The following is a 14914-nucleotide window of genomic DNA, read 5'->3' on the forward strand; positions in this document are numbered from 1 at the left end:
TGGTAGACATGTTGTAATGATGAGGGAGACACGTTTAACACGTGTCGTGCGGTGAGTGACTCGGCAGAGATGGTGTTGGGGCGTCAGAGAAAGCGAGGTGATGTGGCAGCAGCTGGCAGGCGTACGTCATACGGTGGGACAGCTGTGCGTGGCCACATCTCGCGCCTGGAGTGTCTCGATCAGGGAGTGGCAGCGGCATGGTAGGTTGGAGTGGCTCAACTTGGCTAGGCTGGGCGAATGGGAAGCTGCCATGTGGCAGCCTTGGCTCAAAAATGGTCTGGGCTTCGGATTTGGGCTTGATTTGTCTTCAAAAATGCCACTTTTTGTATGATTTCTTCAATTATAATTCTTTCTTTCTTCTTTCTTCTTTCTTTTTATTTGTGTCAAAATACATTTTATTTCATGAAAATCAAACACAAATTAAATTAAAATCAATATTTTAAAATATAAAATATATTGCAATAAATTCATGAAAATATTGATTAAAACTTAATTAATTTCAAACTTTAAAACTAATAAAATGATATTTTTGAGCACTAATCACCAGCCAATAACCTTCACGGAGGAGGATGCCTCTCGTGTACAGTTCTCGCATAACGACCCTTTGGTTATCACCATCCAGCTCGCCAATAAAAGGGTTCACTGGGTACTAATGGATAATGGGAGCTCAGCAAATATCTTGTATAAAATTACGCTAAAAAAATGGGTTTATCTGTTCGAGATCTAAAGGCTTGTGCAACTACCCTACACGGGTTTTCAGGAGAAGGGATTGTAAGCGTAGAAGCCATTGAACTCCCTGTAACTCTAGGGGAATATTCAGTCTCAGTAACCAAGATGTTTGAGTTCATAGTTGTAGACACACCCTCTGCCTACAATGTTCTGCTCAGGAGACCAACGTTGATCTGGCTGGGGCAGCGACATTAGTACGACATTTGGCGGTAAAATTCCCAACACCAAGTGGAATTGGGATGTTGCAGAGAGACCAGTTGGAAGCTCTGGAGTTCTACATCATTTTCGTGAGAGGAAAGGATAAACCAAGTGCCCAAGCACTGGTCATAATAAAAATAATGGAAGAGAAAGCCATCAAGATTGAAAACAACATTGACCCTAGATGGGGAGAACACCAAGCTGAACTCAACCAATTTAAGAGCTTAAAGATGTCCAAGTCAATAATAAGTACCCAACAAAGGTGGTAAAAATAAGGAAAAATCTCGCTAGAGATGCGAAATAGCAATTAACTCGATTTTTACAAGAAAATTAGGAGGTTTTTGCTTGGTCCCATGCAAACATGATTGGAATCAGTTCCAATATAATTATTCATGATCTAAACATAAACAAGACCTTCCATTCGAAGCAACAAAAGAGAAGATTGCTCGATGATGAAAGCCATCAAGATTTAAAGGAGGAGGTGGACAACTTAAAAGCCAACCAATTTATAAGAAAGGCTTACTATCCAGATTTGATAGCCAATCTAGTGTCAGTTCTAAAACCAAACGAAAAATGGAGAACCTGCAATGACTATTCAGATCTAAATAAAGTGTGTACTAATGATTGTTTTCCACTGCCTCAAACTTACCAGCTCGTGGATGAAACCTCGGGATATGTTTTCATGTCTTTTATGTATGCATATTCTGGATATAACCAGATAGCCATGCATGCTCCCGACCAGGAACACACGAGCTTTGTGATGGATAAAGGATTATATTGCTACAATGTAATTCTACTCGAGTTAAAAAATGTTGGAGCAACATACCTGATCGCGAAAATATATACATATATATATATATGCAATTGCACGCAATCGATTCAAGTAATATATGATAAGTAGAGTATCGTTTCCACAAAGACTGTTTTCCAATTACCAAAAATTATTTTTTTACTTTTTATTTGGCAACTAAAATTTTGATTTTTGAATTTAATTGAAATAACTTTGAACAAAAACAACTAATTAAAAGATTTAAAATCACTATAAAAATTACCTAGGGTGTTAATTCCATCAACTTTTCATTCTACTAATTTTATTAATCAATTATAGGTTTCTTTCTTCCTATTCTACTAACAGGTTAACCTAAATCGATTCCTATTATTTTTCAAGATATAAAATCTCAACCTATATGCAGGTTTTCTACATCTCTGTGATAAACTTAAACATATAGAAGGCATTAAGCATGGAAACCTGATTACTACACAAGTCATACAAGTACTTTCGTCCAATATGCAGTCTATGTCTATATAATGATAACATATTCAATTCTCATCTTTCGAATTTTGAATCAAAGTCATAAAATCAAACAAATATTGATCAAGTATTTACTAGCATTAAACACACATTATATAGATTAGAATGGAGAAGAAAAATCAATAGAACATCATAATTAAATTAGATAGAAATCCAAGTGACTACATTAAACCCTAGATAAAGATTGTTTAGTTCATATCAGACATGACTAAATCAACAAAATAATAATTCAAAAACATAAGATTCATAAACTTAAAGAAGTAAGAAAAAATATAAAACTGCAGAATAACTAGCCTAAGAATCAAAATTAGTCTCTAAAAACGTAATTAAAAACTGACATCGTGACTTAATTAAACCCTAAATACAAATTTATAGTAAAAAATAACAGCGGCAATGTTTTTCACATGCGGATTGTGACTTGGCCTTCTCTGGGTAGCGGCTCGTGTCTGTTTTTTTAGCCTTTTCCTTCTGTGATCAATCTTAAGGCACCGCGACTTAAACATCATCAAGTCGCGGCCCGTGTCTATTTTTCCCTTTAGTTGAGCCTCTATTTTCCTCTTGAGTTGCGACTTGTAAGCCCAAGTCACGACACTAATTCCATCCAGCAGATATGCGTCTCCAACTTCGCCTTGAGTCGCGACTTTAATTCCATTTTTTTCTCATATTACTTCTTTCAACTCATCTCTTCATCAAAACCCGTCTTTTAATCATCCTTAGCATCATCTTGAGTCCAACAACCGCCAAGAGCCTCGTTTTTCCACCATTTTCACTTCTTTTTAAATTATTCTCATGATTCATCGCACCATCATACAACAAAGACAAACAAAAGCGTAATCTTCCACAAAACACACATAAAGACTCAAGATTACCACAAAAGCACATTCTAAAATGATGCTAAAATGAAGTTATCAATACCAAAGATTGGTAAGCCGTATGTTCGCCAAGCAGATAGGAAGGAACATGGAGGTGAATGTGGATGACATGTTTGTCAAATTCAAACACACCAATAACCATGTTGTCGACCTCATGGAATGTTTCACTATACTTAGAAAATACAATATGAGGTTAAACCCAAAAAAAGTGCTCCTTCTGAGTATCTTTGGAGAAATTCCTCGGATTTATAGTGAATGCTCGGGGAATAGAGGGAAACCCAAACAAAATAACAGTCCTAATTGAAATGTATTCACATAAAAAACACAAGGATGTCCAAAGTTATATGGACGATTTGAACAGGTTTATCTCAAAATCAAATGACAAATGTTTTCCATTTTTCAACCTTTTGAGAGGGGGCAAGAAATTTGAATGGACAGACGAGTGTGAGCTGGCCTTTCAGGCTCTTAAGAAACACCTCGCAGAGCTACCAATTTGTTTCCAAACTTGTTTTGGTTGAAATAATATACATATACCTTGCAATAACTGAGCATGCAATTAGCGTTACATTACTTTGGGAGGATAAAAAGGTATAAATGCCGATGTATTATGTCAACAAAAGACCATTAGGATCTGAATTATGATATCTCATGATGGAGAAGCTCGCACTATGCCTACTACACGCTTCAAGGAAGTTGCGACCTTACTTCCAAGCACATCCAATAGATGTTCTTACTAACCAACCTTTAAGACAAGTATTGGCAAAACCAGAAGTGTCAAGTCAGCTATTAAAATGGGCAATCAAACTCGGGCAGTTTGAGATAACCTATCACCTGAGAACGATGATCAAAAGACAAGCGCTAGCTGACTTCATAGCTGAAAGCACGGGCATATCCGACGAAGAAGTAATAACCCCATCTTTAGAGCTATGGAAAATCTACGTCGATGGGTCATCAAATGAGAACGGACCGGGAGCAGGAATCATACTCATAACCCTAGAAGGACATAAGTTTCATTCTGCGTTGATATTTGGATTTGATGCGTCCAATAACTGTTGGTATTAAATTAGAAAAATATCAAAATACACAGTGGAATGTATAGGGATTGGATTTTCAAAAAATCATTAATACCAGCAGGGATCATACATATATAGATATATTAAATAACACATATAAGCAATAGAGATTACCTCTCACAGCCTATCAAGTTGTTGGGAATAGTGTAACGCCCTGGCTACCCCAGAACAGTCACGGTGAACGGTGGACCGAAATTTGACTCATTGCCTGAGTCCTTTGGTCAAAAACGTGCTCTAAGTATGATTTACAGGTTAAGGTACAAAACCAATAAAAAGGAAATGGAGATTTTATTACAAACTGCTCTGCAGAGCTAAACAAAACATTTACAAGTGGTTCTCAGTACAAAATGGTCATTACAGTTTTAAATTTACAATCCTGCCGACCTAAGCGGCAAAAATAGGGTAAACCCCCTAGTTCCTCTGAGAACACCATGACCGTGGTGGTCAAGCGGCCGCATATGTACACACCACCACATCAGCTCCCCACTCAAGGCTAGGTGAGCTTTTCTTTCCCTTTACCTGCACCACATAGCACCCATGAGCCAAGGCCCAGCAAGAAAACATAACATTTTTCAATAATACTATCAAATGATTATCATTATAATCATACTGAACATAAATCTTTCAACAAGCAAATGAACATCACATGATTTTAGCGGGAGAGTGGCTGTTAGGTAAGCCACTAGCCTCCAAGCTCTCTTTTCCAGCGGGAGAGTGGCTGTTAAGTAAGCCACTAGCCTCCAGGCTCTGTTTGTTCATCGACCCTCAGGTTCGGACAGGCATTAATGCTCCTTGAGTCATTAAATGCTAATAATCGATTAGATCTAATCCTCATTGGCTTGCGTGAACCACGCTAAGTCCATCCTTGACTAATAAGTCAGCGCTAAGTGACCAGTATCACCGCCGAACTTGACTAGTAAGTCACAGCTTCTCAGCTGACACTAACACCTTTGCCAATTCTGACTGACAAGTCAGTGCATCGTGACCAGTGCCCAGTACCACTGCCGAACCTGACTAATCAGTCACAGCCTCACAGTTGATACTAGCCCCTTTGCCAAACCTGACTAATTAGTCAGTGCTATGCTCAAAAGAACAACATATGCTAAGCATTCCATGTTCAAACCATGTTCATATTACATAACCAACATGCCTCACAAATATCCATGCATGTCACACTTGGGGTGCAGTTTTCTTACCTTTGATTCGAGCTAGAATGAGCAAAAGAACAACCTCTGAGAACAGTTTAGCTTTTAGTCCTTTAGCGGTTACCTAATCACAACACATTTGGGATACCATTAATAATCAAGATAATCAAGGGTCTCAAACCATTATTTAACCTCCAAGAGATTAATCCAAGCTAATCCAAGTAGCAAGGACACTCCCGAGGCCTAAAACTAGGTTTCCGGGGTCAAAACGAGCAAACGGGGCGAAAACAGGGCAAGGGCTGCGGCCCTAGCACCTTGGGCCGCGGCCCCCAGGGTTCCCAGAGGCTAGGGCCGCGGCGCCCTTCATCAAGGGCCGCGGCGCCCAGCAGGCACAAGGCCTCCACCTGCTTCTTCAAAGAAGGGTCGCGGCGCCTCAAGAACAGGGTCGCGGCACTCCACCCTGGGCCATTCCCAACCGCGTTTCTAACACTCCAAAGCCTCCAAAATCATCCCTAAACATTCCCCAATTATCAAAACAAAGTTCCCAAGCTTCCCCATGCATCAAAACCCTCAAAACCCAAGGCTCGAATGAACCGAAAACTCGACAATTCACAAAATCAATTCAAAGCTTAGAAACTCGGAAAAACTCAAAACTTAAACTTCGATTACCTTCAATTGGGTTGTTTTCTGTCGAATCCTTCGGTTAAGAAGCTTCTAATCTTCCCAAGGATCTCTATGCCTCGATCGTCGCTCGATTCCGACTCCTAGAACTCAAGATTTCGTCAAAAAGGCTTAAACAGTAAAACGGACCTTGAAAAGGAAGAACGGAAGGTTTTCTATCGTATGTTCTATCTGATAAGCTACTTCAACCTTAAGTAACCTCAAATAAAAACCTAATGCTCGGGGTCCCGAAAACACCCTCGGGGACATTATAGTCAAAACCTCCAAAATTTCACCCTGATCTCAAATATTCCCAATTTATCATCAAATGAACATTTCTATTACCCCAAAATTGACCCCATTATGGTAAACCGCTAATCCACTAAAAATAACCGTCTCATGTTGCTTAGCTCGAATATATCTCCATAATAATAGAATCTCATTCAAAAATCAAGTTATGCACCCAAATACACAAATTACCCTCAACGGGCCAAATTATCATCATACCCCTGTAATTGTAAATATAGACTCATATGCATGCATTTCACATCATATCATAATATAATCAACATATACATGAATTTAATCGATTAATAACATAATTAAGCAAGTATGGCCCTCCCGGCCTACTATTCATGCCGCTAAACTCATCGGAGAATTCGGGGCATTACAACTATCCCCTCCTTACTGAAATTTCGTCCCCGAAATTTACCTGAACAGCTCGGGATACTGACTCTGCATATCCGACTCTAGCTCCCAGGTCGCCTCCTCGACCCTGCTATTCCTCCACAATACCTTAACCAAAGGTATTGTCTTATTTCTGAGGACCTTGTCCTTTCTATCAAGTATCTGAACTGGCTGCTCCTCATAGGAGAGATCTGCCTCAAGCTCCAGATCTTCATAACTCAGAATATGGCCTACATCAGATACATACCTCTGAAGAGCTGATACATGGAACACATTATGCACGGTAGACAACGCCGGAGGCAAAGCCAATCTGTAAGCCACCTGACCAATCCTCTCCAGGATCTCAAATGGACCTACAAATCTAGGACTCAGCTTGCCTTTCTTTCCAAACCTTCTCACCCCTTTCCATGGTGAGACTCTGAGGAAAACATAGTCTCCAACCTGGAACTCCACGTTTCTGCGCTTGGGATCTGCATAGCTCTTCTGTCTACTCTGAGAAGCAAGCATTCTAGCTCTAATCTTCTCTATAGCCTCACTGGTCCTCTGAACTGCGTCAGGACCTAAGTACCTCCTTTCTCCTGTCTCATCCCAATGGATGGGAGATCTGCACTTCCTACCATATAACATCTCATAAGGTGCTACTCCAATGGTAGACTGGTAACTGTTGTTGTAGGAGAATTCTATCAAAGGCAGATACTTACTCCAAGAACCACCGAAATCCAGTACGCATGCTCTCAGCATGTCCTCCAAAATCTGAATCGTCCTCTCAGATTGCCCATCTGTCTGAGGATGATAAGCTGTACTGAATTTCAACTTTGTCCCCATGGCTTTCTGCAAACTCCCCCAAAACTTGGAAGTAAAAGTGGGGTCCCGATCTGACACGATCGACCTAGGTGCACCATGGAGCCGCATGATCTCTCTCACATAGAGATCTGCATACTGATCTGTATATGTAGTCCTCACTGGCAAGAAGTGAGCTGACTTGGTATAGCGATCCACTATCACCCAAACAGAATCATGCTGACCAGTAGTCCTGGGCAAGCCCACCACAAAATCCATCGTGATGTCTTCCCACTTCCACTCAGGAATATCCAGAGGCTGCAGTGACCCTGCCGGCCTCTGATGCTCAGCCTTGACCTGTTGACATGTCAAGCACTTAGCCACATATTCTACTACATTCCTCTTCATCCCCGGCCACCAATATAACGATCTCACATCCTGGTACATCTTCGTGGTGCCTGGATGCAAAGAGTAAGGTGTAGTATGAGATTCATCCAAAATCTCTCGCCTCAATGTAGTGTCTAACGGAACACATATCCGCCCCTTATATCTCAACAAACCTACCTCAGACACTGTATAATCTCTGGATGCTCCAGCCAGAACATCCTCTCTAATCTTGATCAGCTGTGGATCACTCAACTGACCTTCTTTGATCCTCTCTAACAATGTAGACTGTAGCGTAATGTTAGCCAACTAGCCCACCAGTAACTCTATACCAGCCCTGGTCATATCATCTGCTAACTCTCTGGCTAACAGCCTCATACCATGAATCTGCCCCGGACCCTTCCGGCTCAAAGCATCAGCTACTACATTGGCTTTCCCTGGATGATACAAGATCTCACAATCATAGTCTTTCACTAACTCCAGCCAACGCCTTTGCCTCATATTCAGGTCTTTCTGGGTGAAGAAGTATTTCAGGCTCTTGTGGTCTGTATAGATCTCACACTTCTCTCCATAGAGATAATGCCTCCTTATCTTCAAAGCAAAAACCACAGCCGCCAACTCTAGATCATGAGTAGGATACCTCCTTTCATACTCCTTCAACTGACAAGAAGCATAGACAATAACCCTCTCTGATTGCATCAAAACACAGCCCAAACCCTGAAGAGAAGCGTCACAGTAAATCACAAACTTCTCCTGGTCTGTAGGAAGACTCAGAATCGGAGCTGTAATCAACCTCTGCTTCAGTTCCTGGAAGCTGTTCTCAGACTTATCTGACCACACAAACTTCTGGCTCTTGCGTGTCAGCTCAGTCAAAGCACTTGCAATCTTTGAGAACCCTTCCACGAACCGCCTGTAATAACCTGCCAATCCAAGGAAACTTCTAACCTCAAAAGCATTCTTTGGCCTTGGCCAATCTCTGACCGCTTCGATCTTTGCTGGATCTACCTTAATCCCCTCCTTACTGACAATGTGTCCAAGAAAGGATACATGAGACAACCAGAACTCACACTTCTTAAACTTAGCAAACAATCTGTGTTCTCTCAGTCTCTGCAGAACCAACCTCAGATGCTGCTCATGTTCCAACTCAGTCCGAGAATACACCAGAATATCATCGATGAAGACGATCACAAACTGGTCTAAGTAATCCTTGAACACTCTGTTCATCATATCCATGAAAGCAGCAGGGGCATTAGTCAATCCAAATGACATAACTAGAAACTCATAATGCCCATACCTGGTACGAAAAGCAGTCTTCGGTATATCTCCCTCCTTGACCCTCAACTGATGATAACCAGAACGAAGGTCTATCTTAGAGAATACCTTCATACCTTGCAACTGATCGAACAGATCATCTATCCTTGGCAAAGGATACTTATTCTTAATTGTCAACTTATTCAGTTCCCTGTAATCTATACACACTCTCAGAGAACCATCTTTCTTCTTTACAAACAGAACTGGCGCACCCCAGGGTGAGAAACTAGGTCTAATGAAACCCATATCCAGCAGCTCTTGCAACTGCACTTTCAATTCTTTCAACTCAGCTGGGGCCATTCTATACGGTGCTCTAGACACTGGCTCCGTCCCTGGTGCCAGTTCTATAACAAACTCAATCTCTCTGTGTGGTGGCAATCCTGGCAAATCTTCTGGAAACACATCCAGAAACTCACATACAAGTCTAGTGTCCTCCGGTCTCACTGACATGACCTGAGTGGTGTCAACCACACTGGCTAAGAATCCAATGCATCCTTTCTGCAAAAGATCTCTGGCCCTCAACAAAGAAATCATAGGAACACGGGGTCCATGCACAGTACCAACAAATACAAAAGGATCCTCACCTTCAGGCTCAAAGGTGACCATCTTCCTTCTGCAGTCAATGGTTGCCCCATACTTTGCCAACCAATCCATACCCAGTATCATATCAAAGTCAGTCATAACTAACTCTATCAAATCCACTGACAACTCTCTGCCCTCTACTGACACTGGCAAAGATCTGACCCATCTTCTGGATACCACTATCTCCCCAGTGGGTAACAAAGTACCAAACCCCACAGCATAAAAATCACAAGGTCTACACAACCTATCAATAATGCTACTAGCAACAAAGGAATGCATAGCACCAGAATCAATTAACACATGATAAGGGGTTCCTGCACTAAGAAACTGACCTGTAACAACTGAGGGAGAAGCCTCAGCTTCTGCTTGAGTCAACGTGAACACTCGAGCTGGGGTCGAGCTGTCCACCTTTCTGGGCTCTTCTTTCCCTAACTGAGGGCAATCTTTCTTAAGGTGACCCACTACTCCACACAGAAAGCAGGCCTTTGCCCTACACTCTCCCAAATGGCGCCTCTTACACCTAGGGCATTCAGGACGAGCCTTCCAGGCTTCATTGCTCCCAGAACGACTTATTGTAACACCACGAGGTCTCCTGTCAGGACCTGGAACTGGGAAGGTATCAGGAACCTTCCTCTTCTGATCACTGGGGCCAACACCCCTACCAGAACCAACAAATGGAGGGCCTGGCCTCCTGAAATCCCTTCTGGCTGCATTGTCACGCCAGATCTTAATCTTTGCACTCTCAGCTGTGAGTGCATTCTCCACCACCTGTGCATAAGTAGTGACTCCTGCCACAGTGGTGATGCGAACGTCACGAGCCAACCTGGGCTGTAGCCCCTGGAGGAATCTCTCTCTCCTGGTCCCATCAGTGGGCACCAGCTCTTTGGTAAACTTTGCCAAACGGTCAAACCTTAAGGCATACTCAGTAACTGATAAGCTTCCCTGAAGTAGCCTCATAAACTCATCGGCCTTCGCCGCTCTTATAGCATCATTATAGTACTTCTCATTAAACAAGGTCTGAAATTCCTCCCAGCTCAGGAGCTTAACATCTTTGGTCTGACCAACCACTTCCCACCATATACGGGCATCTTCCCGAAACATATAGGCAGCACAAGCCACCCTCTCACTACCCTCTACCTTCATAAAGTCAAGGATAGTGTTAAGCATGCTCATACATTGCTCAACTTTAATAGGATCAGCGCTGCCTTAAAAAACAGGAGGTTGCTGTTTCCTGAACCGCTCATAAAGAGGTTCCAATCTGTTTTCAACCCCAGGCTGTTGCCCAATAACTGGAACTGACATAGAAGGTGCCTCTGACACATTAACCACTGCAGGCACTTGTTTCTGCCTCAGGAGACGAAGCTCCTCTCCCTGTTTCAGTACTATAGCCTGCAAATCGTTAAACAATTGCTGCCAATTTGCAGGTGCTGGCTGTGGAATCTGGGAATGGTCATTCTCGTGACCCTGGCTGTTGTCATTACTCTGACCCTGATAACTCTGGCCAGCTGTAGTGTCTGTCTGTTCTGGGTTCATCCTGTCACTGATACCTTACTGAAACAATAATAACCAATACGGCCAGTCAGGTAGTAATAACTAAACCTCTTGCCGTCTCACGGTCCAAGAACAAGCAGACAATTATCACATTCCACAGTCATTCAATATGCTCAATAGATACATGTTTATGGCACTCAGCACTCAGCATGTATCACATAACAGTTCATAATATCTCATGCATACAGGTAAAGCATTTGCACCACATTTAGGCAGTTATGCACATAACTACATAAAGAGTTACCAAACCAAGAGTCGAGCTTGACTTCACTGATGTGTGTACATGCCCATCCAGTCTACAGGAACCTTAACCTTGGCATTGCTCTGATACCAAGTTGTAACGCCCTGGCTACCCCAGAACAGTTACGGTGAACGGTGGACCGAAATTTGACTCATTGCCTGAGTCCTTTGGTCAAAAACGTGCTCTAAGTATGATTTACAGGTTAAGGTACAAAACCAATAAAAAGGAAATGGAGATTTTATTACAAACTGCTCTGCAGAGCTAAACAAAACATTTACAAGTGGTTCTCAGTACAAAATGGTCATTACAGTTTTAAATTTACAATCCCGCCGACCTAAGCGGCAAAAATAGGGTAAACCCCCTAGTTCCTCTGAGAACACCATGACCGTGGCGGTCAAGCGGCCGCATATGTACACACCACCACATCAGCTCCCCACTCAAGGCTAGGTGAGCTTTTCTTTCCCTTTACCTGCACCACATAGCACCCATGAGCCAAGGCCCAGCAAGAAAACATAACATTTTTCAATAATACTATCAAATGATTATCATTATAATCATACTGAACATAAATCTTTCAACAAGCAAATGAACATCACATGATTTTAGCGGGAGAGTGGCTGTTAGGTAAGCCACTAGCCTCCAAGCTCTCTTTTCCAGCGGGAGAGTGGCTGTTAAGTAAGCCACTAGCCTCCAGGCTCTATTTGTTCATCGACCCTCAGGTTCGGACAGGCATTAATGCTCCTTGAGTCATTCAATGCTAATAATCGATTAGATCTAATCCTCATTGGCTTGCGTGAACCACGCTAAGTCCATCCTTGACTAATAAGTCAGCGCTAAGTGACCAGTATCACCGCCGAACTTGACTAGTAAGTCACAGCTTCTCAGCTGACACTAACACCTTTGCCAATTCTGACTGACAAGTCAGTGCATCGTGACCAGTGCCCAGTACCACTGCCGAACCTGACTAATCAGTCACAGCCTCACAGTTGATACTAGCCCCTTTGCCAAACCTGACTAATTAGTCAGTGCTATGCTCAAAAGAACAACATATGCTAAGCATTCCATGTTCAAACCATGTTCATATTACATAACCAACATGCCTCACAAATATCCATGCATGTCACACTTGGGGTGCAGTTTTCTTACCTTTGATTCGAGCTAGAATGAGCAAAAGAACAACCTCTGAGAACAGTTTAGCTTTTAGTCCTTTAGCGGTTACCTAATCACAACACATTTGGGATACCATTAATAATCAAGATAATCAAGGGTCTCAAACCATTATTTAACCTCCAAGAGATTAATCCAAGCTAATCCAAGTAGCAAGGACACTCCCGAGGCCTAAAACTAGGTTTCCGGGGTCAAAACGAGCAAACGGGGCGAAAACAGGGCAAGGGCTGCGGCCCTAGCACCTTGGGCCGCGGCCCCCAGGGTTCCCAGAGGCTAGGGCCGCGGCGCCCAGCAGGCACAAGGCCTCCACCTGCTTCTTCAAAGAAGGGTCGCAGCGCCTCAAGAACAGGATCGCGGCACTCCACCCTGGGCCATTCCCAACCGCGTTTCTAACACTCCAAAGCCTCCAAAATCATCCCTAAACATTCCCCAATCATCAAAACAAAGTTCCCAAGCTTCCCCATGCATCAAAACCCTCAAAACCCAAGGCTCGAACGAACCGAAAACTCAACAATTCACAAAATCAATTCAAAGCTTAAAAACTCGGAAAAACTCAAAACTTAAACTTCGATTACCTTCAATTGGGTTGTTTTCCGTCGAATCCTTCGGTTAAGAAGCTTCTAATCTTCCCTAGGATCGCTATGCCTCGATCCTCGCTCGATTCCGACTCCTAGAACTCAAGATTTCGTCAAAAAGGCTTAAACAGTAAAACGGACCTTGAAAAGGAAGAACGGAAGGTTTTCTATCGTATGTTCTATCTGATAAGCTACTTCAACCTTAAGTAACCTCAAATAAAAACCTAATGCTCGGGGTCCCGAAAACACCCTCGGGGACATTATAGTCAAAACCTCCAAAATTTCACCATGATCTCAAATATTCCCAATTTATCATCAAATGAACATTTCTATTACCCCAAAATTGACCCCATTATGGTAAAACCGCTAATCCACTAAAAATAACCGTCTCATGTTGCTTAGCTCGAATATATCTCCATAATAATAGAATCTCATTCACAAATCAAGTTATGCACCCAAATACACAAATTACCCTCAACGGGCCAAATTATCATCATACCCCTGTAATTGTAAATATGGACTCATATGCATGCATTTCACATCATATCATAATATAATCAACATATACATGCATTTAATCGATTAATAACATAATTAAGCAAGTATGGCCCTCCCGGCCTACTATTCATGCCGCTAAACTCATCGGAGAATTCAGGGCATTACAAATAGTGCCCTTAAAGCAATTGTAGTTGACAAATGTTTTAAATGAAATAAATAATTGAATTGGATTATTATATATATCGATTATGTCCGATATTATATTGATAATATTAAGTAAATGTCAGAAAATTCCAAAGTTTATCTATGTGTTCTTAATCTCATATTGGTATGAGAAGATCGAGATTAAGATAATAAACTTAAAACAGTTCGCAATAAAATAAAATTATGAAATCTTTAGATTAATTACTGTTAGTACGGTCCACTAGTATTATAAATACATGTGACCTAGATCTGGGTAGTGTAGTAGGACACTTTAGTGGAGGTACTTCGCATGCTGAGAGTATGTAGAACTGGACCAGATGTAATTTGTTAATACTTGTTTAAACACAATTCCATAGTATTAATCAAACACATCAAACAATGGTCATATACACGATTATCTTAATCATGAGGTTACTATGAACTCCTATATATGTCATCTGATCCATTGATTCATGCATTAAGGTTTGTCAGAATGATTAGGCTAAGAACAATTGTTTTGGGGACTCAATGATGTATATGGCTGGGGACGTAGTTTAACATATATGGAATCTATACCTTTAATAGATTGAATAATGGTTCCCTATTGGTTTGGCTTTTGGAACTGAAAAGGTTATGAGCACTCACGTCGCAAACTTGTTGTGACACAACCTTCACTAGTAAAGTCAATGGTACTCTAGGAACAAGTTATAACTAAAAGAGTAAAATGGTAATTTTATTCCCTTTTAATTGTGAACCATTAATAGAGGATTAACGATGTATGTAATGATTATATCAGTGGACACATTATTCTTTAATAAAGTACTCATTAAATATATGTCTGTAATTATCAAGAGTTCAATCTCATATTTATAGTTGAGTAATCATGAGATTAATAAATTTAATTATTTAATTAAAGAGCTTTGATTAATAATGTAATATTTATTGAAGCTTGATATAATAGGTCCA

The sequence above is a fragment of the Humulus lupulus genome, chromosome 2 (assembly GCF_963169125.1).
Source record: "Humulus lupulus chromosome 2, drHumLupu1.1, whole genome shotgun sequence".
Taxonomy (NCBI): Eukaryota; Viridiplantae; Streptophyta; class Magnoliopsida; order Rosales; family Cannabaceae; genus Humulus; species Humulus lupulus.